The following is a 25,218-nucleotide window of genomic DNA, read 5'->3' as shown; positions in this document are numbered from 1 at the left end:
TGCTCTGAATGGTCCGACTGGAGGAGGCTCCTCTGGCCCAGGTGGAGGGTTTTGGTATAGCTGAGGTCTAACCTTCATCTCAGCAGTGCTAACTCAGAAATCCTTACAGAAAGTCCAATAGGGTTTTAATTTGATGATTTAAAGCCACTTTTACAATGTAACTTTTATAAAAGATGTTTTTGTTTTACATATTTGTTGCAAGCTGAATTCCTCATATACAGATAATGTGTGTAAATAATCAAGCTCCTCTGCCTTCTGCCAGCACTAACTGCAGAAATACACCAGTCATAGCTATGAGGAGGGTCTTAGCGCTGTCAGTCATGCTCATGTATGCTCCGCTCATACTCTCCCTCTTGCTCTCTGCTATGCAACTGCATCTACCCAACAATAGAGCCTAACATGAATGCTCAAGCAAGTTAGTATTGCCTCCTGGAGCGGTAAGATGCTTTTCGCCATTAGCACATTTAGCAGCGCATACACGAGGAGGTTGACAATACTAAGAGCTTCCTCCTACCTCTGATTGGTTGTTTTTGACTGAGATCAGAGCATTTTTGCAGATCGCTACAGTGGCCCAGGAAGAAGCTTGATTTATTTTTTTTCACAGGGTTATTTGTCTCATATTATACAGCTATACAGTCGCTATAGAGTGATATTTTTAACAAATATGTAAAAAGCAATACCTTCAACAACCAAGTATAATTATGTTTTGCAGCTGGTAAACTTTAAACTCTTAAATGCATGAAACATAAATACCACTCTGTCTTTCCCCTGTTATGAAACAACTGGAATCTTGTATTTAAGGGACTGAACAAACCTGAACAGGCTTAAAATTTGCAATCTAAATGTGAAACAAAAATATAAAAAACATTCAGCTTTTCCATTATTATTATTGAAAGACATTTACTTACTTTACTTTCAGTTAGGAATTACATCATTTATGTGTCCAAGTGTTCCAAGTTTTGGTTGCTGTAATAATTGTTTCTTTACTCGGTGAACGAACTACAAAACCGACTTCACAAAACTGTTACACCTGAAACAGATTTGATTGTTTGGGGATATTTAGATAATGATCTGGACAGTTCATCTGCTCCAGCAGCTCAGCCAAAAGCTGGAGCCACATTTAGGAGGCGAGTTGAACACACCAGACTAAAGATGGATTGTGAAAACAGATTAAAGTATTTAACATTTTGCATATTTTTACCATCTGAACAGATATTAATCATTGCAGAGTTTCCAGTAGTCCTGTTAGTGGTGAGGTGGAATGAGGTTGTTCAATTCCTTAAATGTGATGCAGATAATGAGTTCATGTTTGCAGCACAATTTGTTTCATCACTGGCTGCACACAAGATGCCTTAAATGACCTCAAAGTCAACAACAGAGATATAGACACAAATATTTTATATTCTATCCCTTCGTTTGATATAATTTTCACCTTTCCCATCTTTTCTCCCATAACTTTGCGACTATATATATAGTATACTATATATATATATATATATATATATATATATATATATATATATATATATATATATATATATATATATATATATATATATATATAGTATCTTTTAAATTCTTTCGTTCTTCGGAAAGTTTGTCGTTACTCATACTTCCTTGTTGTTTATTGTCTGATAGGCAAATATGCAAAAGGTGCATAAGCTTAATCAAAAAACGTGTAACATAAAGTTTGCAGTTATTTTTGATCATTTATTTGATCAAATAATTATAAAAATTCTTGTGGTCATCAATAATACCTTAAAAAGTGTTCAGTTTAACTGGCCCAAATGAGTAAAAACCCCACACACTTCTGTAATGGAGTTACGCCATGTGTATATAACAGACCGTGCATAAATAGCGGTTTTGCACAGTCGCTGCCACAGAAGTCTGTGAAATCCTGGCCACTGATCACCATATCTCAATCTAAGGCAGGAGACATGAGATTAGCATCATGGATGTGCATCCAACTAATCTAGTGATATCGTATCTAAATGGACTCTTGGTCAAAGGAATGTTTCTGACACCTTGTTGAATCTGTGCTACAAAGAATTAGAACAGTTCTAAAGAGAAAAGAAGGATTTAACTCACTTGGTAACATGGCAGGTGAATGCATGTTCCCTTAAGAACTGGCATTGTTTATAGTTTTGCTTGTAAATGATGATTGAAATCTTTGTGTTCCATAATCATAAGTTAATTAACATGTGTAAATGAGTTCTCAGATGCTAATTAAGGGGCAGTGTATACATCTCAGAGAGAGCCAATCAGGCAGTCAGTGAGGGTCCATGACTGATTCAGACTGTTTGGTTTTGCAGGCCTCTTCACATCCTAAAATGTAGATTTGATAAATCATGTTGTCCTCCTTTCAGTGATAATGACCCGAAAGATCAGACTCTGGAACATTTCTGAGTGACTGTAATTTTTTTCCCCTCTTTTACTTGTCACAGCTTAATCTGTTTCCTCTTGCACTCAAATAGATTAGTAAGTCTGAATGTGATTTAGCTTCTGCAAAAAAAAAAAAAAAACCTCTAATGTTGATTGCTAATTGAAAAATTAGAAAGTCAATTAGAGGCTAGAGATCTAATTAAGCCAGAATTGAATGGAAAGCTCGTTCCAGACTCAATTTCTCTCTCCGGTTTATAATCTCCTCAAGGTTCTGATTTGTCTGGTAAGTGAATGCCTCTCCCCTCTGTGTGTTGCTGAAATACAATCAGCTTTACTAGCAAAGCTATCTGACAGATTGATTTGAATTCCTTCCCTGGCAGTGAGAAGGATGAAAATAATTATGTAAAGTCATTACGTGGATGGCGAGTCTCTGAGTAAAGACAGACCTGTGTATCCGTTCTTCCCTCGAGAAGCCGATGTGGAGTCACTTCCTAATTCAAGGCTGTGGCTTACAGTGGATGTGAGCTGGCATGCTTGAGCGGAGCTTCAAATGTCTTAGTTAAGGACATCTCTGTTATTCTTTAAGGAATTTGTGGTAAAATGGAGATGTCACTCATGACAAACTATCCTGTGTGAACAGGTTTGCTGCTCATCAGTTATGCTGCCAGGCTTAAAGGCAGCAGTGTCTGTTTTTAATCTATTGTATCCTACTAACAGGGGCGCCTTCCACTCGCATCATTGTTTGCTCCACAGTTAGCCTGCATCATGGAATGGCATGGGCAAGGCAAGCCAGTTACTAATAATAACAGCCAAAGGCATTGCCACATAATCTATTGGGTTGTCATGGTTCTGATGTATGGAAACCCTAAAACAATGTTCGGCTCGGTGATGGGAGCTCTTCGACTGCTGCATGAAAAATTTAAATTGAGTCAGCTCGCTGTAATCTATATCTTTGTCTGTTTCTTTGAATATTTTAGCATAATACGTTCTGAATTTTCACGGCTAGTGCTGACTGCTGCAATATTTTTCCCACCTTAACCATTTTTTCTGCCTTTTTGCCGATGGCTTTAGAGATCCACGGAAATGACAAATGGCAAGTTGTGGCGGATACTTAAATGGATGAATGGGACAACACCGAAACTAGACACAGCATAAATATGGCACTGTGTTGCAGTAAATAAAGAGTATACAGGATGTGTTTAACAGTATGGTTGTCATTAAAATACTTTGAAATATTAACATTTTATAAAGCTGTTAGGCCCAAAACCAATCTGACGTGTATCGGGTTTGCTGTAATCAGCAGAACCAGAAAGGACATTGCCAGCCTGTTGCAGCTTAATCTGGCAGCAAAGGTGTTGGAGGTTATTGTACAAAGTTTTTAGTGGACAATACACAGTTTTGTAAATTATATTTTGTTGCACTTCAGATTGGAAGGGCAACTAGGTCTCATTTATTGGCCAACAGCTATCCATTACATGGTGTTATTATCTTATTAGTATCTGTTTTTGTTTTTATTTTGGCGGTGGAATCCCCTTCCTGTTGCATGTCTCGTTTTCCCTCTTTTTGTTTTTCGCATTTGCAGTTCAATGTTTACAAATTCATCAATTCAGATTTTTCTGTGGCACTTAACTCCAAATTATTTGCAGAAAATGTAGCTGTTCAGGGATCTTTTTTTTTTGTAGACCATATGTAAAATATCTGAGAATAAAATCTAGGAAAGATTAAATAACTAGACACAACTTGGCACGCTGTTTGCATAGCTGAAAATTCAGGAGCTGCAATTATTTTCCTTGGCTGTCCCTCCAAGAACAGAGGTAAGGAGGATTTTAATATGACATTATCTTCTGCGGTAGAGCCAAGACGGTTTCCTGTGTGTGTATAAATGCATAATGAAGATATTTTTGTTTTAAAGTGGGCAGCTGTGTTTCATAACCCCTGCAAATACCAGGGGTTCACTGCATACGGGTGATCTGAGGACAGACAGGATGTCCACTTGTCTTTCTTTCGCCTCCTCAAGTGTAACAACCAACTACAATATTTTAAAGTCAGGAGCTTTTTAACTGTTTTGAAAAATATTTGAACAAATCAAACTACTCTGGTCTTCTAGAGAAAAACAAACCCAAAAACCTTTTGTTAGATAAATTAAATAAGATAAAGCCCACATGAAGATGATTCCTTGGGTGAAGTTTTCATGGTGGTGTTCATCACTCATTCTCATACTTTGCTGCAAAATTGCACACAGTCACAAGTATGCCAATAAAATATAATTCATATTCAATGAGTTTTAAGTTGCAAAGAAAAAAGCTTCTGCATGTAAATAAAAACATTTGTCTTCTTAGTAGAACGTGTGCACAACAGAGGTCTTCAAACGTTCCCTGTCCCCCATTTCCCTGTCCTTTCTTGTATCCACATGCATGGGTGTGCATGGAAATGAAGCTGCGTTTATTGGCTTGTGGAGCTGCTGTGATTCAGTCGACATTTCATCTTTGTCTTTGTGGAAATTAAATCGTGAATTTCCCTTTCAGAATATTTCATATTTGGCACTCGAGCCTCTTAGACAGATTGACTTGAGGCTATTAAAGAAAAAAATAGCACTTGTAATAGTCCTTTAAGAAACCATTAGGAAGTCAACAGTAATAAATTATGAACAATACTATAATGAGCTTGCAAGAGAAAGGCCCTATAGAACTTCTTGATAATGACTGGTCACAGACGCTTGATTTAAAGCATTAACTCTGATTCATTTGTTCATATTTATCAGAATGAGTGGGCGGAGGTGGGGGATGAGAAAAATGACTTTCAGGAGCCAAATTGGTATTACTATTAAATTACTTCCTCAGCTTTTCACAGGCAGCTCTGGATTTCACAAATGGGTCGTGTTGGTTTAGAGGCAGAAGGAAAGCAACCGGGCTTCACTGCATGTTCTTCTGTGGGATTTTAACGCACATTTAGCGCAAAGGGGAAGGCATATGTGTAAGCGGGTGGGTGAAATTTGCCCAGCATAGTTAAAGGCTAGATGTTCACGCATGTAGGCTGTGGACACTTTGAAGGAGGCCAGGCTCACCGGGGCTCCAGTACCTACACATTCAAATCATTTATGAAGCACGAAGAAAGGAAAAGCAGAGAGACGGGTGATGGAGATAAACAGCAGGGGTCACAGTCTTACTTCACTCTCTGGTTACTCATCTCCCCAGTCTGCCGGTAGCCTGTGGGCTGACCGGCTTGGCCCCCATCCCCTCCTGCTGCTTGGTCCCTGCAGCTGTGTGTGACAGGACCTGGAGTGGGGGGTGAGGGAAAAAGTCACTCCCATCTGGTACAGTTAGATCAGCTTGGACTTAAATGGGGGTGTGTGGTGGTGGGGGTCGTGTCCGTCTGTATCTGTGCCGAAAATGCTTTGCTGGAGATGACATTTTATCCACTGGGGATAGCTTGTTTTCTTTGTTTGATAGAAATGGGACAAATGCTTTACCTTTTGGACATTTTTTTTTTGCCAAATTTCTACTTTTTTTTTGGAGGATTGAGAGAAAGATCAGCATTTAGTAAATGTGGAAACAGCCTTAAACTAATGTTAAGACAGCTGTATTGACAAGCTGCACTTTACTGATCGGGTGTTTCACTTTGATATGTCTGCATTATGAGCAAACATGTGTAATATAGCTGAATGAAATCAAATTTCAAAGCAGAATTTTCTGGCTACAAGTACTGGCAGATGACTGGTAATAAATAAATGTTGGAGACGACAGTGCATATATAGAGTTGTGACTCCAGTTGGTCAAAAAATGCACAGAATAGGTATACAAAAATTTTGCAATCAGTTCTGATTCATTCTGTCCTCACAACGCCAGGAAAAAACTTAAGTCTCAGATTGTGTGATGTGGAATCTAAGTGTAGAATTGTCCTATTATATTTCTAGCAGTCTAAATAGTTTATTTTTTATTTCAGAGGTTTTCCAATTAATCCCACATTCTTTAAAATATAAATGAATTAGTCCTGCAGTAGGACTAGAAGCTACAACATCTTTGTTTTTTTGTTCAGTTTATTTAACATTCTGAATAATAACTCACTTGGTTTTCTCTTCAGCATCAACCCAACTTTCTGTAAGACTGTTCTCATTTTTGTTCATTAAAACATCTAGTTCATCTCTCCTGCCTCCTGCAGCTTCCAACACACAGGTTTACCAAAAGGCAAATTCACATGCTGACAAACCCTACAGACAAACATTTTATAATGTATTTTAAATCTTAAAGTCAAAAACTGAGTCCAGACCGTAAAAGTTCAGGTGTAGGATCAGATATTATACAAGAGTTGATATTTGAGGCTTATGGACAGAATATGTTTAAGGCTCAAATATAGTTTGTATTACAATGCTGTTTTATTTGGTGCATGCCATTCTCATAATTCACAACCACAGAAGGTTTTTATATTCTTTCAGTATAACAGGATATCTATACTGTCTACCTGCATAATCACTTTTTTAGGTAAAACACAGTATCCACTGTATTTCTAATTTTTCTCTTATGGAAAATCACATACAACATTTGTGATATTTGAGTTTAATAACTCCAGAGGTTAAAGAAAAACAGGCTCTTGACTCTTCAGCAGACTTCAAACAGCCTTGACTTTGCTTTGATGTGTGTTTAGGGTCATTGTCCAGCTGAAAAGTACTTTGTCTCTACATCATGTCCAGTCCAGCAGAAGTGACTGGCAGCAGCTCTCTTTGGTCACTAGGTGATGTGGGATTTCTCGTAATATTTCATCTGCTTTCCTCTCAGACATTAACACTAACTGGATTAGTGCGGCTATCATAATTATTGCAGAGATTTGTAATTATTATATGACGGCTCTCTGAGGATTAATTCGAGGGATGAAACCTCAGAATACAATAGGAGCAAAATGTCTTCTCAAAGGCAGAAATTAGATACAGCGATATTCAAACCGTGTGTTTTCCTTTGCCCTTCACTGATGCTCCGTTTTAATTCCATGTCTAATCCCCTTTTCCGTTGGTGATGAGCCGGTTAGTAATTGCTTGATGAGCAGTCGGGGAACATGAGCCACTGCTCTACCTTATTTTCAGTCTCATCCTGGTGTGAAGGGCACAGACAGAACCTATAAGGTGACATAAATTACTAATTATTCCCAGTAAGGTCAGTGGAGCGTGCCAGCTGCCTGCCCTCTGCCCCCAAACTATCGAAGTTGTTAATCACATTGTCATGCACAGACTGATAACTGGGCTATGCCTAACTGTTGAGCTTAGGAGGGAAAATTAATGACTGAAGTTAGCCAAATCTGCAATCACAAGAATGATTGTTACCGGACAAAAACACATGAATGGAAACAGTTTTATTAAAGCCTTGCAACAGTGTCTGGTAAATGTATGAGTGTATTTTAATAATAATAAAAAAAAATAGATTAAAATTTGATGGTTTTTGTTTTCTTAGAAAATTCTCTTAAATTGTTTCAGTTAAAGAAAAATAAACTACACAAGCACTTCAAATTATGACGACGGCGGTTTTTCTCGGTGTCGTTTCAAATACATGTCCAACTTCCCTGCCCGGCAATTCCAGTAAATCAAAGTGAATAACAGTGATGAAAGTGAACAAATGAAATCAAATAAAACAGGGTCACACATCACTGGAAGGGCAACAAATGGGCACTGAAATGGAAGTAATTTTTTTCCCCTTGTGTCTCAACAAAAATGGGGAAAAAGCCATCAGTTCTGGTCGAAAAGCAAGTTGTCATTTTGCCTAAAGCCCTGCTATCTGCATCAACAGAAAATACAAGTCTGTGTGGGACTTTGTATGACAGAGGAGGGCCACTCATTTTAATATAGATGGACAGCTCTTTGTGAAAAACGCTGAGCGATTCATAACTCAGTGAAGGTAAAAGTGGGTTGAATAACTTGGATTTTTGTTTAATTTAACTTTCTTTCCAGTTTGCAGAAGCAAAAACTGTTTAATACAATAAGAAGCTGTTTCAAAATTATGAATTGATTGAATATCTTGAAATTAAATGAGTGTTTTTTAAATTTTCACCAAAAATCAGAGTACTGCCATAGAAAAAAACGAAAAAAGGATTAGATATTCAGATTTGTTTTTTTGTAAGACAGTTTTTTTGTTTGAAAGTTTAAATTTCCAAAAAAAAAAAAATATGCCAAAACACCTACAACTATTTAAAGCAAAATGAATGATACATTTCCGTAGAAACAGATTATTCTATTCAGCTGTCAGAATGGCAAACATAACAATTAAATATTAGTTTTCTAACAAAATACAACATAGTTCTCCTTTAAGTTCCAAGCATGAAAACCAGCATAAAGCAAATAGGCTGTTCAGCACTGAGCCTAACTACTCCTGACAGTTATGAAAGACCAACATTTAAAACTGAGACAGAATTGAAGAAATTGGGTTTGGGGAACCTACTGAGGTGTAAGAGACATTTCTCCGTAGAACTAGATTGTGGCCTACTTTCAATCCTCACATCTCACAAAATGGTTTTAATATACTCGGATTTAAGATTTTTTTATTAGCTAAATTTAAAGTGAGAAGCTCTTAAAAAATCAGCACTTTGAGTGAATTTATTTCCATACAGGACATGTAATAAGTGCCACAGAACCACATATTTTGAAAAACTGCTGCCCAAAATTCACAAAACGTAAAAAAAAAAAAAAAATGTATTTTTGTTATAAAGATATTTTCCCCTTACATTTTCTCCATCCATCTCTGCAGTGTTGGACCGGAGAAAGCGCAGCGATGTAGTTCACCTGCCCTGGCAAGCAGCTTTCTCTTGGGGGGGTTAAACCATGTTGGAGCCCATTAGGAGTCAGTGGTCACCATGTTAAGCAGTGAAAAGATGGCCTCGCCTCTTCTCTAATGATGTAAACGCTTCCTGACAGCATCCTCGCATGCAGCCTGCATGATGAATCACATGGACCTGGATAAACAGTAAGTATTACCTGTCTCATAGTGGATGTTCAGTTCATGTATGTTGGTGCCGGCGGACATGACAGACTAATGTGGTAACTGCCTGAATTTTTTCAGACTGGAGCTGCAGTTGGAGACAGTAACATAATGATGGTGCTTAAAGAGTACTCAGAGGACAGGATATTCTACTTTTACTTTTTTTTTTTTTTTTACAGAAACTGAGTGACAGTAAAATAAGAGAATTTTTTTTTAGCAATCCCATTTCCTTTCTCCCGTCATCGTTTTGATTCCTTGTTATTTTCCGCACATTTGCAATCGAGTTTCAAATATTTATTTAATACTCGCTGACTTGCAGCCCTGACAGGTTGTATTTGAGTCATCTAAGAGAGAAAAAGGAGCAGCGGTAATGACTGAAGGCCACGGCTGTGCAGGGAGCCCAAACCCTCCTGCATATTCAGATTCAGATTCTCTCTCCTCCCCCTTCGCCCCTGCAGGCCTGGCGCATCTGTGGCATATAATTGATTCATTAATAATGCGAACAGATGTTTCTGGTCCACCCTGGCGTTGTGCCAGCTAGCCAGCATTTTAATGCCACAGCTTGCCCAACTGCATCCCATTAAATGCTCGTTGACACAAAGTGGTAGAAGGTGATGCATTTTTAATCCTGAGAGTGGAAGATTTATTGTGGATTTTATACAGAAACGTGTCGGGGAGATCCACCTGCGAAACAAAGCTTTGTCTTCTCGTGCTTTGAAGTAGTCAATTGAACTGTGAATTAGGTTTTTATGGTAATCAGTTTCTCTGTGTAAGGATTCATTGGCTAATTAACTGGCTGCTTCTTTCTTGTTACACATGCTGTAATCAGGCTTGCATTTGTTCAGCAGGCAGAATCACGTATCAGCTGTTTATGAGTAAGCAAGATTGCACAATGATGACAGCAACTCCTGTTACATTATTGAGTTATTCTAAAATTTCACCGTGATTGAGTGTGTTTTGTTTTTGTAAAGATTGGAAAAGAGAATTATTATTTACAAATACAACACTCTCTGCAATGACAATTGCAGACCAATAAATGAAAATATGCAAACATTAACCGGTTGGAATAATTCATTTAACACAACACATTAAGGTATGGAACAGTTGTATTTGAAAATAGAAATCATATGGTTTACTTACTAACTACATGCAAATTTTTAACAAACATCTATTATAGTTAATATATAGCATTGTAGCTCACTATATTTATATGTCTACCTCCAAAACTAAGAAATAATAAAGAAGCAAAGTAGCCAAGAATCGAGCTAAGAGTGGCTAAAGAGTGATGATGTTGGTCGTCGGTGGATAACACATTACGGCCAGTCAGATAAAAATAGTCATGGAGAATTTGATTTATTTGAGTGAAGATTTATCCACTGAGGAGGAAGAAGACTGCAGGAGCTTGGCGATTCAAACCGTCATTTTGTATAGAGCATTAAAAAGTTTCTGCTAGGAGCTGAGGTTGCTTTGTAATTCATCACAATATGGGGAATGACCACTGGTAACACGATCTGTAATTCAAAAGACTAAGAATCTGCCAGCATTTGAGTAGATGTTGTAATATCTGCTCCTGTTCTGACCAGAGTGTCTGCAAGTCTCACATAGTTTTTTTAAATCAACAAAACTATTCTCTTTATGATTACCATACCAGATGTTCAGAAGGTCCCTGATTTGGCAGATTTGGCATCATCAGCCATGTTTGCTGTTGGCTTCTTGTTGTGGATATACATTACTGACTAGATGTGAAAGCCTATGGCATATGATGCTATGTGTCCTTAAATTTAAGTACTTCTGTCCTTTTAAGAATTTCTATTGGTTTTTAGAAACACCTTTGAATGTGTGAGGTCTCTTCCCAGATGCATTTGAAGAAACAGCTTCATCCACCCTCTGCAAGGCAAACCCACAGTCCCTTCACAACTAGCCAGGCTCCAGCCAGGCTGACAAAAGTAAGGCACCCATTATCATCAGGAATTAGGGTTAAGATAAAGTGCAGCTGCAGGATTTGCAGAAAACAAATGTCATCTCCATTTATGGCAGCGACAGACATTGCACTTCAATATGAGGCAATTGAATAAATGCACAATATCAGTTTTCTTCCCTCTGAAAGGATAATAAGTATTGTAACAAAATTTGAGGGTTTCTGTTTTAATGAGACGGGAATGAGAGGCTTTAGAGCTCACAGTGACGGACTAATTAATCAGTCTCTGTAGCAGTTTCCCACAGCTATCCATTAGGGTTTCATTCAACAAGTCACTGGAGCTTCAATCCCCCTTCTATTGTTGAAAATGGGTCCGTAATAATAACATGATTGCAGATTGATCACTGGAAGGCTCAAAAGGGAAATACATGCAGCGAGGAATAATGATGCCCTGTGCAGATAGCCTTCAGCAAAGACATTTTATACAAATTCAAAAATCAGAGCCATTTGGAAATTGCTCCAAATCAATTATTGTTTTCCATCACTTGAAAACAGCTTGACTGCTGCCGTAAAGCATTTCCACCAGGTTTCCTCATACTGCGCAGAGCAAGCACAATTTTTGTTTGAGGTTAGGGCCACTGCTGAGAGCAATCTAGCCCTTCAACATTATCTTGGAGCTTCCTGTGGTCAATGTAGCCAATATAACAAACTATGGGACATAGTCTGACATGAACTAAAATTTAATAGGTCCAAGTAACTGGTGGCATAAGTCTGCTCCTGAATAGCTCCAAAGACCTGAAAATAGGTTGATAGACTGTTCCAGCTGTTCACCTTGGCAGGGGTCGGAGTCTGTGACTGTGAAGAAATCCCTTTTGATCATCCAGTGCAGAATGAATAAGGTTTAGGCATGTTGGCATATGTAAATCAAAACCTCCAACTTCTAAAGTTACGCTTTTAAAAAGCTTTTTCAAATCCTGCTTGGACAACTGGGTTTATATTGTTTTAAAAAAATGTCTGATTTGGAGGCATGATGAAATCAGATGTTTCACTTAATTTTTTTCAGTATAAACCATTTCTTAATATTCAGGGACAAGGGCACAGTGAAACCTGTTAAAAGGGGCTTTGAGCCTTAATATAACTGATTAATATTACTGGGCTTTTATTCATTGTAATACAATAAAACAAAACATTTAATGACATTTGCAGAAACAGAAAAATTCTAGGCATAGAAAAATATTTCTTGCATGCATGTTAAAAACTGAATAAAAAATAAAAAATATATACTTACTTCAGTCATTTTCAAGTTTGTTGAATCAATATTTTTTGTGACATTTTGTGTTTGAGACAATAAGTTTATGAAAAAAACTCTGAATCTTTAAATTAAAGTCCAGAGGAAGTTTTGTGCTACCGGGTATTTATTCGAATAACACTGTGGATGCTGCATCAGTACAAGGGCTTTGATTTCAAGTGAAATTCTTCTGTAATGGTTCATCCTTTCAGATGGCAGTTGTTCAGAAATTCAAGGCAGCGTTATTGAAAAAAACATTTGTTTTAGAAACCCACCAACAAAACAATAGAAAATACTAAATACTTTGTGAATCAGGGTAGCATGTAAAAGCACGTAAAACGTATTTCTATGAGATTTATTTTTGAGGTTTTTTCTTGTGGTTTTGTTGTGCAGCACTGAGTGAACTCAACAAAAGCCACCTCACCCAGACATTTTGACAAACTTTATGAGTTTGTTAAAGCTAGTCATCCAAAAGTAAAGCTGGGACAGTAAAGGCTTTACTTTTGGATGACTAGCTTTAACAAACTCATAAAGTTTGCCTCCATCCACTTCCACTAAAATGACAGAAAAAAGGGAGAAGAATTTAAAAGTAAAGGGTTTATTTTTTGGAAACTAAATCTGTTGAAAGCTTAAACAGCTCTTGGTTTAGATACCTTTTCTTTAGATATCGTTTTCAAACAGTGAGTCGTTGCTGCTGTCCTCTTCACTGTAATAAGTGGACAGAGAGGAAAGACCAATCTTGTGGCACTGCCAGTGAAAGTTAATAAAACTCAGTGCTTACAAAAGAACAGCTAACAATGGCATCTACAGACAGAACAGAAAATAAATATGCATTACATTGGCTGGCAAAACTCTCCGGATCAGCCGTTTCATCGTGTTTATTCTAGGCTGAACCCCAGTGAAACTATTTAATCAACATGCAAGGTGTAAATGGACAGCAGACGCCTGCGGTTTACATGCTGTTAGTGTTGGAGGTAGGAAGGTGCCAATTCTGTGGCCCTGCTGTCGCTGAAGCACAATGCAAAACAGAGCCGCAGGAACGGTGGGCTGAGTGTGTCAAAGCAGCTTCACTTCTGTTGCTCAGCCTAAGTCAATATTTTCCATCTGAGAGTGAAGCAGAGTGAAAGAAATCCTTAGCGTGTCACGCTTTCAGGATGTTTGTGCTTTGTCTTGGATGGAAGCCAAATGTTGGAAATAATCATTTTAACAAAGGCATGAACGTTCAGAGGTTCTGGGCTGCTAAAATTAGCAATTGTTAGTCATCGTGTTTGTTGTTGTCACTTCAAGGTTCTTGGATCTTGCTCTGTTACGCTATTCAGACAAAATCAGACGTACCAATTAAATTTCCATGGCTCAAAAGTTTTGTTGTTAGTTTCACTATTTTGCACTATTTTGTATGAAAAGGATGAGGATTTACTCCAGATCTTTAAATAGATGCTTAGACAAAAAATTTAAATAACAGAAGTGACATTTTTGAGACACAAACTGTAAAATTTCCAATACATTGCATATATATGTATATTAGAAATGATGGTAGTTTGATGTCCTCTTTCAGATTTCGCTTTTGAAGCTGCTGCAATCTATTTCCTATTTTGCCATATATGCTGATGTGTTGCAAGCCGATATCAAGTAACTAACTGAAATAAGATTAACTGTATTTGGTGAAATGCCACGTCCTTTAATGTCTGGAGTACTTGTGTCACTTTTGATTTACATGACCTTTAAATTTTACGTGTGGCTGTGTGGATTGGACTGAAGAATATAGATTTCATAAGTTTCTACTGCAACAAAATATTTTTTCCCCACGATGTCACTGTCATTTTATTTTGTTCAAGTTCAATACTAGAAATTATTGCATTAGCACACCAAGATGAGTGAATCTTCATCAGCGTGGATTGAGCCTTTGCATAGTGTGTCATATATTAAGCGATTTGTTTTTTATTGGGTCATTGCTTTGGTCACTGGCAGCACTTGTTGTGCAGTGATGCATTTGTGAAGGAATTATGACAAGCCGCAGGCCCAAAAATTGTATGGCAGCCTGGCTTCAGTAGATATGAGATTACATATGCCACATAATGAAATGCCTCAAAAAGGCATGCAGGAGTGTTATTCAGGTAAGGCGTCACATCCTCCAGCATCATTTGAACAGCAGGTACATAATAAATATTTGCCGGTAGGACTAAGGACACATAAACTAATCAAGGCAGGTTTATTGGTAGAGGTAGATCCAAAAGAAAAAGAAGGGATTTCAAGATTATTCCCATTTAAGAATAAAATTGTACCTAATGTTTTTCTTTATACCAAACTCAAGCAAAAACACACAATCATAAATGTTCTGTTTGTTTATTTGTTTATATGATAAAACCTGAAAGTATTCAGCCATTAAACACAAAAATGTAACCAGATTGTTTAGTAGACTAACTGGTTAAAAAAGGAGTGAAAATCTGCCAAATTGGATGATTGATGATTCACTATGTGTGACATGTTTTTGTTTCTATATATATATATATATATATATATATATATATATATATATATATATATAAAACATTAACCTTATCTGCATAAGCTTCTCCTATCAAAGCAGCAAATAAGCTGAAAAGTTACACCAACCTTGCAAACCGAAGGCTTTCCCTGTAAATTATGAATATAATAGATGCACCCACCTTCAGTAATTACTGCCTCCATGTTAGGCTAAAAAACATCGAGTCACACAGAGTCATACTGGCCCAAATTGAATTGAGGACACATTGCTTATGGTTTCAGTGTGATATTAAATTGAGTAAAAGACCAGGGAAGAAAGTAAATATAAAGCCTGTACTTTGATGTTCAGCTTATTTTCTTACTTTCTCATTTTATTTAGACACTAAATAATGTGGAGAAAAACAGATCAGGACTGGGGGAGTTTCTGTTTTCCATGCAGTGACATTAAAGCTAATAGATAACAGCACTGCAGCTCCATGAAAGCACTCGTCACCCAGCAATTGTGACTTCAGGCTCTGCAGTGAAGCTTGCCTGTATGTATGCATTGTGTTTTTAACACATGGATAAACTAGTTCCCCTGGAGTGCCTCAGCAGTGATAAAAAATGAAGATGAGTGGCCACATGATTGGAGGAGCTGTTCAAATGAGTAACCTGTTTCCATTGGTCCCCGACACTCTATGATGAAGAGTTACAGGGCCACTGAAGATTAACGTGCTGTCCATCTCCTGCAGACTTGATGTCAATATGGATTAGTGGATGGAAGCAGCCTTGAAGGGAGAAGAGAGAAAAACCCATTATAGCTTCAGTTGCAATAATGAAAGTACTTGTTGTAATGAAGGGAAGAGAGGTTCCCTGGGAGGCGATGAGTCGAACCCTACATGACACTATGAAAACATCATTCACTTTATAAAATTTTTACTGAACTCCAGTGCTTGTAACCACAGACTAATGGAGCGCAAAGCCTCAAATTAATAAGTCAAAGTAGTTTATAAGTTTATAAATGCAACATGGTTTGAGAAGCTGCACAGGTCTTAAGTTGATTTGTTGAACAGAGAATCAGGGGGGAGCTGCATTTATAGTTGGATTAAATTACACTCTGGTGAATTGAACACAACTGATCGAACTGGACATTATTTTTTGGGCAATAGGGTAAAGTGGATTTAATGCAGGCCACACTTTTCAGATATTTATTTGTAAACCATTGTGAAAAACATTTCTTCGTTCATTCTACAATTATTTCCTAGGAGTGCTGCATCAAACACTGAGCAAACATTATCTGCTTAATAACACTTTTACTGAAGTACAACATTCATAACCACAGGCTAATGGAGCACAAAGCCCCAAATTAATGAGAAAACGTGATTTATAATTACAACATGTACTAAAAGCCCTCAAAGGTCCTAAGTTGAGTTACTGAGCAGAGAATTTGTCCTAATTCTCTGCAGGTACCAATGTGTGAATACTGTGAGTGAAGATTTTATCTCAGCCCCACGCAGGACATAACAGCATCCTGATGTTTACCACGTAATATTCTCATCAGTGGGTCATCCTGCTCCTTTAGTGAGCGTTGGCTATGGGTTATTACCACTGCCTTTTTCCAAGATTGCACCCTTGTGATGTGTTTGTGGAATATTAAAGTGCATGTACACTCGTGTGAGGAAAAACAGTTTACCCTTGAGTGCTCTCGATAATAAAGGCAGAGCAAAACTGTTTTACGATCCAAAGCCCACTGTATGAAGACGTGGGATATAATCTGCTCGGTTGTTTTCGTGTTCGGCCCAAATAACATCACTTTAAGGTTCAAATTTAAGCACATGAGTGATGATTTCAACTAAAGACCAAATATATCCATGGATATCACAGATTTTTATTTATTTATTTTTTATGTTTGTCACAGTTAGTGAGATCTCTCTCACAGTCATTCCAACCTTAAAGCTTTCTTTGATATTTGTTCAGCTAAATTGGTGTTTTTGCAGCTGTTCTGACTCAATGTGTCATGATCACCATTGTCTTTCCTTTTCATTGGACCTTTATCTTTTTATATTTAAGGTGAAGATGGTGTTTAACATGATGTAAGTACTGGATATCTCACAAACAGTTTGATGCAGACTCCCAATTAGCTGGCTGAAAACAGTGAAACTGAACAGAAAATCGTTTCACCTCCCACAAATGTTGTATTTAAGTTGCATTGACTATTGAAGCCATAATCGCCTGTTACGTACGCTTATCAAATCACATTTTCCAAACTTGTTCTGACTTCATGCACTTTGGAACTTTGCTGCCAGTAACTAGGCTTTTATTTCATCAATATGTGTGCTCCAAGAAAAAGAGCAATCCATTCCTACCAAGGTCACCGCTCAAAGATCAGAAAGTGAATTTTATTTTTTTTTCAAGCAGCAGTGGGACACCAGAGAGGGTTCTGTGCAGCTTATGAGAGAAATTGGACAGAATGTCTTTCCAAAAGTTATTTATATGAACTTCACATTTTAGAATATTACAAAGAAAATCTTCAATATATTTTATTGATGAATGTGTTTCAAAAATGTTCATGAATTAAAATGCATACCTTTTACTTTGGACCAGATCTGTGAGTGTATAACTGCTTATTAGGTGACATATAATGGTACCTGTTACATGAGGAAGCTTAGGTGCTATTTTTTTTTCTCTAAGGTGATTAAAATGTCTTTACACCAATTTCATTATCATTTTACAGAGTGCTTTGCGCTTGGAGTTCAGGGATTATGTTGCCACGATAAGTACAACAAACCTGCCCATTACAGCTGATTAGCTCTCATGTGTGGGATGCTTACCTCCACATAATTCAGTCCTACTAATTTTGTTCCAAGTATTAAATGTTAAAGTTTATGTAGTTGACTGAGGGAGCGGCATTAGCCTCATCATAATGTGTGAAAACAAACAACCATCACCCTGGGTAATACACAACTTCCATCAAAGGCTGACAAACCACTTCCTCTCCTCCTTATTATACCGTAACGGCGTATAAAGTGACTGTGCTTAAATCACCCAAACACCGTGAAATGGTATGACTAAACCTTAGCGAGGTGGAGTTCCTGGTTAAGAAATATTTTCTTTAAAAATGTTGCACAGCTTGTTTCTCCCATTACCAATTTTTAAATGTGTATAATCAAGCAGAAAGGTAATAAAGCCTTGCCCATGCTTATTTCAAACCATTTTGAACATGTACTATTATTTTAAAGCCAGTTTTCTGGATTAATCTCTCATTTTATGACCAGCTGAGGTCAAAATCATTTTGTGTGACTAAATGCAGGAGTTTTGTTAGCACATATAGGGCATTCACTCTGTGTGTTGCCAACTGCTCAGCAGTGCAACCTGCGGGCAGGATTCCTACGAACCAAACACCATGTGGGAAAGATATGGTCATTACTTTCAGCATTCCCTCTGGTCCTGGAACAGGACACATCAGTGTGCAGCTCTGGGTCCTTGTTAACATTATTGGCAGGTGGTGCATGAACCCAGTTGTTCTTGTCATAGTCCTAAAGGCATCAACTCACACACAAAAATAGAATTTCTTGTTCAGTTGTAGTTTGGGGTAGTGTGATAGATTGGGGACTGAAATTGCTTAACTCAGCTACTGAGCAGCAGTACAAGAATATAATATAAGACCCTACATTTTAATGTCAGAAATGCTGTAAATTTGATTAAAAACCATTAGATGGTTTTGGAAGATTTGCATATACCCTAAGAATGTCTGGAAGGAGCTTTTAGGTTTGTTATCTTCTGATATGACTCACACTCATTGGTTCTGTTTCCTTTATCTCTCAGAACATAAGATTTTTTGTACACATTTGCACCTTTTGATCAACAGCAGGACCTAAACAACTATGACAGGCAGACTTTGGAAAAAAATTAATGTTGGCAAAGCTGCAGCTGCTTCCTTATACTCTCATCATCGTACTAGTGTGTAACCTCCTTGAGATCAGCTGCCTTAGGTAAATAATAATCTGGCATTTTCTTTCTAAACATCTGATACTGTAATATCTGCAATTTGATGAGTAGTTATGATAAGCTGCTCTCTAAAAAAAAACTGCTACGTTGTCTGGGCATCTGAAATTTATCCAGATGTTGCAAAATTGAGAGGAACTGAAAGGATAATTACATTATTAAGAGATGCTTTGACTGCACTAATCAAGTTTTTCTCACCTTGGCAGACTGAATAACTCTGGCCAACTAGGCTGAACAAACAGAGAGCAGGTGAGACATCAGGAGGAAATGAAAACAGGCATGGCAGGTAGAGAGTGAAGAAAACAAAACGCTGGGTAAGAAATGAAGAGGTGATTAGTGTGACAGGGAGTAGGTGAGGCCAATCAACACAGATAAATGGCATCTATACTCTGGAGAGACTGAGGGAAAATTAACTAGATGTTATGCAAATTAACTTAATTCCCAATTTTTTTTTAAAAACAGCAACTTTAGGAAAAATCCCTTCATAGTTCAGACATTTTTGGTCAATTTTTTTCCCTCAAAATCTGCATTTTCTTACAAACCAGGGAACTTTTTTTTACTAAGTTTTTTGAAAATATTTAGTAGGCTACTTTTTTTTTTTTCCGTTATACATCTTATGCTAATGCTAACTCCATAGCTACTCCAACTGTTGGGGGAAAAGTCTGATTAGAGTTTGCATTTCCCATTCTACTGACAGCCCATAAGTTTCCCCTTGGATCACGACTCTCTGCGGCTCATGCATCTGTTCAAGTCCAGGTGAAGCCACATATACGACAGACGAAAGGATCTCACCAGATGATAAGCTTTAACTCTGGCTCCGAATCAAATCCGCCTAACACTCATCAGGGTTGCAGGCCCAGATATAATGTATAAATATACATGCAGATGTTTATTTGCTCTCTTCCGCTGGCAGGTTATCTGGAACAGATTGCATCTCCTCAGCACTGACACTTAGGTGCTGACACAGAGGCAGATGGGCTGCCTGTTTTCCCATTGGTCTCCTTCTGATGGCTTCTACGAGGATAGATGGGCTTATTTTTAGGGTACAATTGGTCATCTCTCTAACATGCTGTGTATTTACTCAGATCAACTTGAATAGATCTTGTGTACTCAGGGTAAATAACGCTAATCGTGAGCACATGCTGTGCTAATGACAATTAAATAAATCTGGAGTAATTCAGCACATAGGAGAAAGGAAAAAAGATAGCAGTGCAAATACATAAAGATGTATATTTGCTATTTTTATAACTATGCCGAATGCTTACGTCTCTACCACATGACACAGCTGTCCACAGTGGATGCCAGAAGCTACAAAGTACAGAGTCAAGCGGGTTTTAAGGATGCTACTTTGGAGATGACGCAAACCTTTGTGTGGATGTGTGTGTGTGTGTGTGTGTGTGGGGGGGGTGTGTGTGTGTGTGTGTGTGTGTGTGTGTGTGTGTGTGTGTATGGGGGGGGGTGTGGGGGGTGTGTGTGTGTGTGTGTGTGTGTGTGTGTCTGGCAGGCTGCTGTGCCAGGCTGGGGAGGCAGTCAGGAACAGTTCCACACATCTAGGCATTAAACTAATGTGCTGGGATCAGGGGCCAGCGCCTCGCAAGCTGTTTCCTTGGCTTTAGGCTGTAATAGAAATGGGCAGCGGGTGAAGACTGGCATCAGAGGTGGCAGAGGAACCGAACACCTGCCGAAGTCTTGTTTCAGGCACAACGGACACATATATTGCCATCCATCCACTGTCTTCTTTAGTCGTGATTAGTGTGATCAGCAAAGGGACCCAGCTGATGAGATTATTGTCTTTGTTTTCTGGCTCTGCTGGCTAAAAACCAGAGCCTGGGGGGAAGTTTTGTAAAACCCTTCATGTTCTATTTGTTTACAAAAGGCTGGTTGGGAAAAGTACATTTTATGGTGAACAATTTATGCCTGAATTAGCTTTAACCAGACGTAAGATGATGCATTTAATAAGACGAATCAATAAATTATTTTGGCTTACAAAAAAGAGGTTTTAACTACTGTAATTTTGGGACAATTTAGTGCACCTGAATATTAGCTGGACCCATTAACCTGAAAAGAAAGAAAAAGAATCACACAGGCCACAGGTGTCCATGTTGTGCTTATTTTATGTTTTATTATAATAATGTGACTGCCCCCACCTTAATTATCAACAATTTTGTGGATTTAAAAAAAAAATGGCTTTAATAAAACTTTTATTGGTTTGTTTACTTTTGTTTATTTTCCGGCTGGTGATTTTTCCATAGACTAAATGTGAATCTGTGGTGAAGCTAGCTACAAATAAGAAAACAGGCTTTTAAACAGTTGAAACTTATTGAAATATTTGCCAAAAAGAGCCAAAATTAATCAAATATCACTTTACCTACACTTCCTCAGGATGTCACAGACGCCTGAACAAGAAAACTTGCAGAAGCAGTTCAGTTCAAATAGTTAGGCTTTTTTTTCCTTCTTTATTATTAATTTGTAACAGATAAACTTTGTAGACATCACAGTGTACGTCTGCATTGTGCATGCTGGGCCTTGTGTGGGTCAGATTCTTTGTTTTCTGGCGACATGCACATTTATGTGAGTCAGGTGACTTGTGCTGGTCTTGTGCACCGTGCTCATGATGTGCATTGGGATGGTCCTCCGATAATATCCTGCATGCATCCTGCATGGCCTCACACATACTTCCTCAGTCTCTATTTTGTTGTTGCTCTCAGTAACACTTTTGTTTCGCTCTTGAGGTTGTGCTGTCCTTTTCTTCATGCAGCAGTCCATTCTTTTCAAAACCTTCTGGTAAAAATGCACATATAGCCGCATGGAAGTGTTCGAAGCATGTGAAAAAAAAGTAGCAGCTTATAATCCAGAAAATACGGTAAATATGTAAGAAATACACAAAATACAGTAAAAGATTTTAAAAATTACAAACTGATTTAAAGAAGATTTTCTGGTCATAACTGAACTAGATCACTCCACTTTGATCAGATTCTGTAGAAAGTTTGATATTTATTTATGCAAATATTTGTGAAAACACAAAAGGGTACATTTTGAAAGATCTTTGAAACATTGCAAAAACTTTTTCTTATTGAAAAATAAACTATTTCCCTTCCACTTTACGACACAGTTTTTGTTTATTGCATAGCATCACACTGATATGAGGAAGAGCGGGAGGTTTAAACATTTCAAAGCCTGGAAACATTTTAGGGATGTAACACTTTATAAGGCGCCTTAAACAGGACGGGGTTGAAGTTAATGTACGTTCAGGCTTGGTCGCAGCTGACATTATTTAAAACCTTTTATTAAATGGTTTTCTGGCATAAATCCCTGGTCATAAAATGAATTTCAGAAATAAAAATAATACAAGAATATTACAGTTAATATCTTCAAGTAATTTGTTAATTGTTCTACTATTTACTTTTATATTGAACCATCTTCCAGGCTGCAAAATGGTTGCATTATGTTAGTGCCACTTTTTCTGTTTAACTCCTGGAGAGAGGAAGATTTGATAAAAACAAATAGCTTTGTTGCAGAAAACCAAGACAATGCAGCCGATGCAAAGATAGAAAAGTGCATGAGTATTATTTTTGCACACATTATTGTCTTTTCTAAAATTGAAAATACTCTCACTGTAAATGTCTATCCAGAAGCACAAGCCTGACGTCCGCTATTGTCTTTAGCCAGAAATGGGTGTAGACATCCCCTAATTAATCATTTGCATATAAATTATGCTTTGTACCGCAGCTAGACAGCCATGTCAATGAAATCCACAACATGGAAAAAGTGGGAGTGTCCCTAACAAAGCAGAGAAAGAGAAGACTGTTTTATCCATTGGCATTGGTTATGGTTTTAGAAATAAAACTATAACTATGGAAAATGTAACAAGCTGTTAACTTTGTAATATTGGGTTACTGGAGCAGAGTAGGAGATAACTTTATAAAATGTCTAACTATGGAGCAGATATTCTTCAAGAACCAGCAGCAAACTTACAACACTAAGAATTGAGCTTAAATTGAGAGATTTGTAAAGGATGAAGCAAGAGGGAAAAAGAAACTTTGCACAGAGATTCGTTCAATCTTGTTTGACCTTTACCTAAGTCCAGCCTTTTCATATCCACTTAAAAATGCAGCACAATGACAGGTAGATGATAAGGCATGTTCAGTATTTATTATTGTTCATTTAAAGCAGGTGTTTCTTGGTCTCTGTTGTTCACTAATATTCTCCTACAAACCTCTGAGGCCTTCAGAGGGCATTTATATTTACACAAAGATTAAATTACACATTAATAGACTGGTTCTGGTGGCAATTGATTTTTTTATTTTTTAATATACATTTTCTCATAATTTGTGACCAAACTGAAAACCAATGGCTTTAATTAAAGTTTGATTCATGGTTAGCTGACATGGAATCAGTCAGATGGACGTTGTATTTTGGTTTATCCTTGTTCCATAAAAATCCCGTTGGAATTCTGTTTCTAGATCCGTTTTTCATGTTCACTCAGCTAAACTTACCCTCTGCACATACTGAGCTTCATAAGTCTGTGAACTCAGTTGTGTATAAAATGTGTAGTGGTCAGAAAAACTGAACAAAATATAAAAGTGACAAGGTAGCATGAAATGAGACAAAAACAAACTTTTTTTCCCCACAGATTCCTGTTCTTGTATTATTAATCATCTTCAGAGTTTTGTGGAGGGATTAGATTTGGTGGGTTTAGTGTTCTTCCAAGGTTTTATGTTTTTATCCTCTAAACTTTTTCAGTTTAAGATTTTTTCTGTATTTTTAGGGCGCTTCTGTGCTCAGCTTTTCTTCTCTTGTTTATGGATATTTTGCCATTATTGTCATTCTTTGACATCATCCTTCTGTTTTTGCACTCAGTGTTGCAACCCAACAGAATCCTAAAAATGTTTACAAAGTCTGTATCTTAATTTTACAATTTTATTGCTGGAGCTTTTAATAATATGGTGTCAACCAGTGTACTTTGGTGTGTGACAAAATGTCTGGTGTCTCAAAGGCTGGTACTTTTTGTCTTTCTTTAGATTGTAGGGGAACTCAAATCCTAAAAAACAGGGGTCTTGGAGAGGTCTTCTGTTGCATAGTGTGAGCACAGCAGAGTACACATTAAGTATGACAGAGGATGAGAGCTCCCTGACTGTTTGGATCAGGCACAAAGTTCCCCTGAGGAGGTCATGGTTTATGCTTATGGTGGCAGTTTAACAGGGTCTAATGGGGGCTGCAGCGGAAGCAGTAGCAGCATGTTAATTTCATGGGATCGGTGCACTCCTGTGATTTGGTCGTCGTAGAATTTAAAGTTAAACCAAACACACTGACCACACGCCACGGCTCAAAACTCATTTTGGTCACACAGCATTTACAGTAAGTCAGTTATTGTGATGCTGCTGGCATTGCAGATGCGACGGCGCACAATGTTGAGCTGTTACCATCCTCTGAAAAGTACTGATTGTGTTTCATTCTTCACAACAAGGATGGAACTGATGGTGAAAGTGCAGAAACTTCTAGTAATTATGAAAAATTAAAAACACCTAAAGTCAAGAAAAATAATAATGCTAGCATGTTTCCAAAAGTAGCAAAAGCATTTGATTTCAGGTTGTCAATATCTAAAGTAAAATTGAATATGCATTGAATATGCTAAAGAAATGAACCAATACTGAAGCTGATTTTCTGTTTAAGGACGTAAGTGGTTCATATTTTCTTTAATAGAATTAAGCCTAGAAGTTATACCAGATAGCTTACATCTCACAGGAGAAACCTCAGGGGAAGGGGAACCGTCAGTCATTCAGAAACAAACAATCCAAGGTCATCCAAAGAGGCTCAAATCGGAACCCTGCAAATAGCACATATCAATGCAGGGCAAATGAATTCACAAGTAAACATTACGTTAGTGTACAATAAACTCCATAAATCAATCCCAAAGGTCAGAGAGGCTTTAAGGTGTCATCAATCACACTGCAGGCTGGTGAAAAAACAAGGAGCACTGACAGCGAAAATGGCTTCAGCTTCTCTTTCTTCCAATGTCGGCTCACTAAAGCTCTGAAATTGCACACATATGTCCCTGTTATTCCGAAGAATGCTTCTCAGAAAGATGTCTTTCGCAGGCTTCTAGCTGTTGCTCACACTGTAAATCAGGGTGTTATTTTTCAATTATTTGTGTGAGAACTTTCATTCCCTTTCCTAACAACTGGGCTTCTTTTTTTGGTCTGTTT

This window comes from Poecilia mexicana, unplaced genomic scaffold (assembly GCF_051168715.1).
Source record: "Poecilia mexicana isolate PSO_F unplaced genomic scaffold, ASM5116871v1 scaffold_7, whole genome shotgun sequence".
NCBI lineage: Eukaryota > Metazoa > Chordata > Actinopteri > Cyprinodontiformes > Poeciliidae > Poecilia > Poecilia mexicana.
This window is presented reverse-complemented; position numbering follows the sequence as displayed.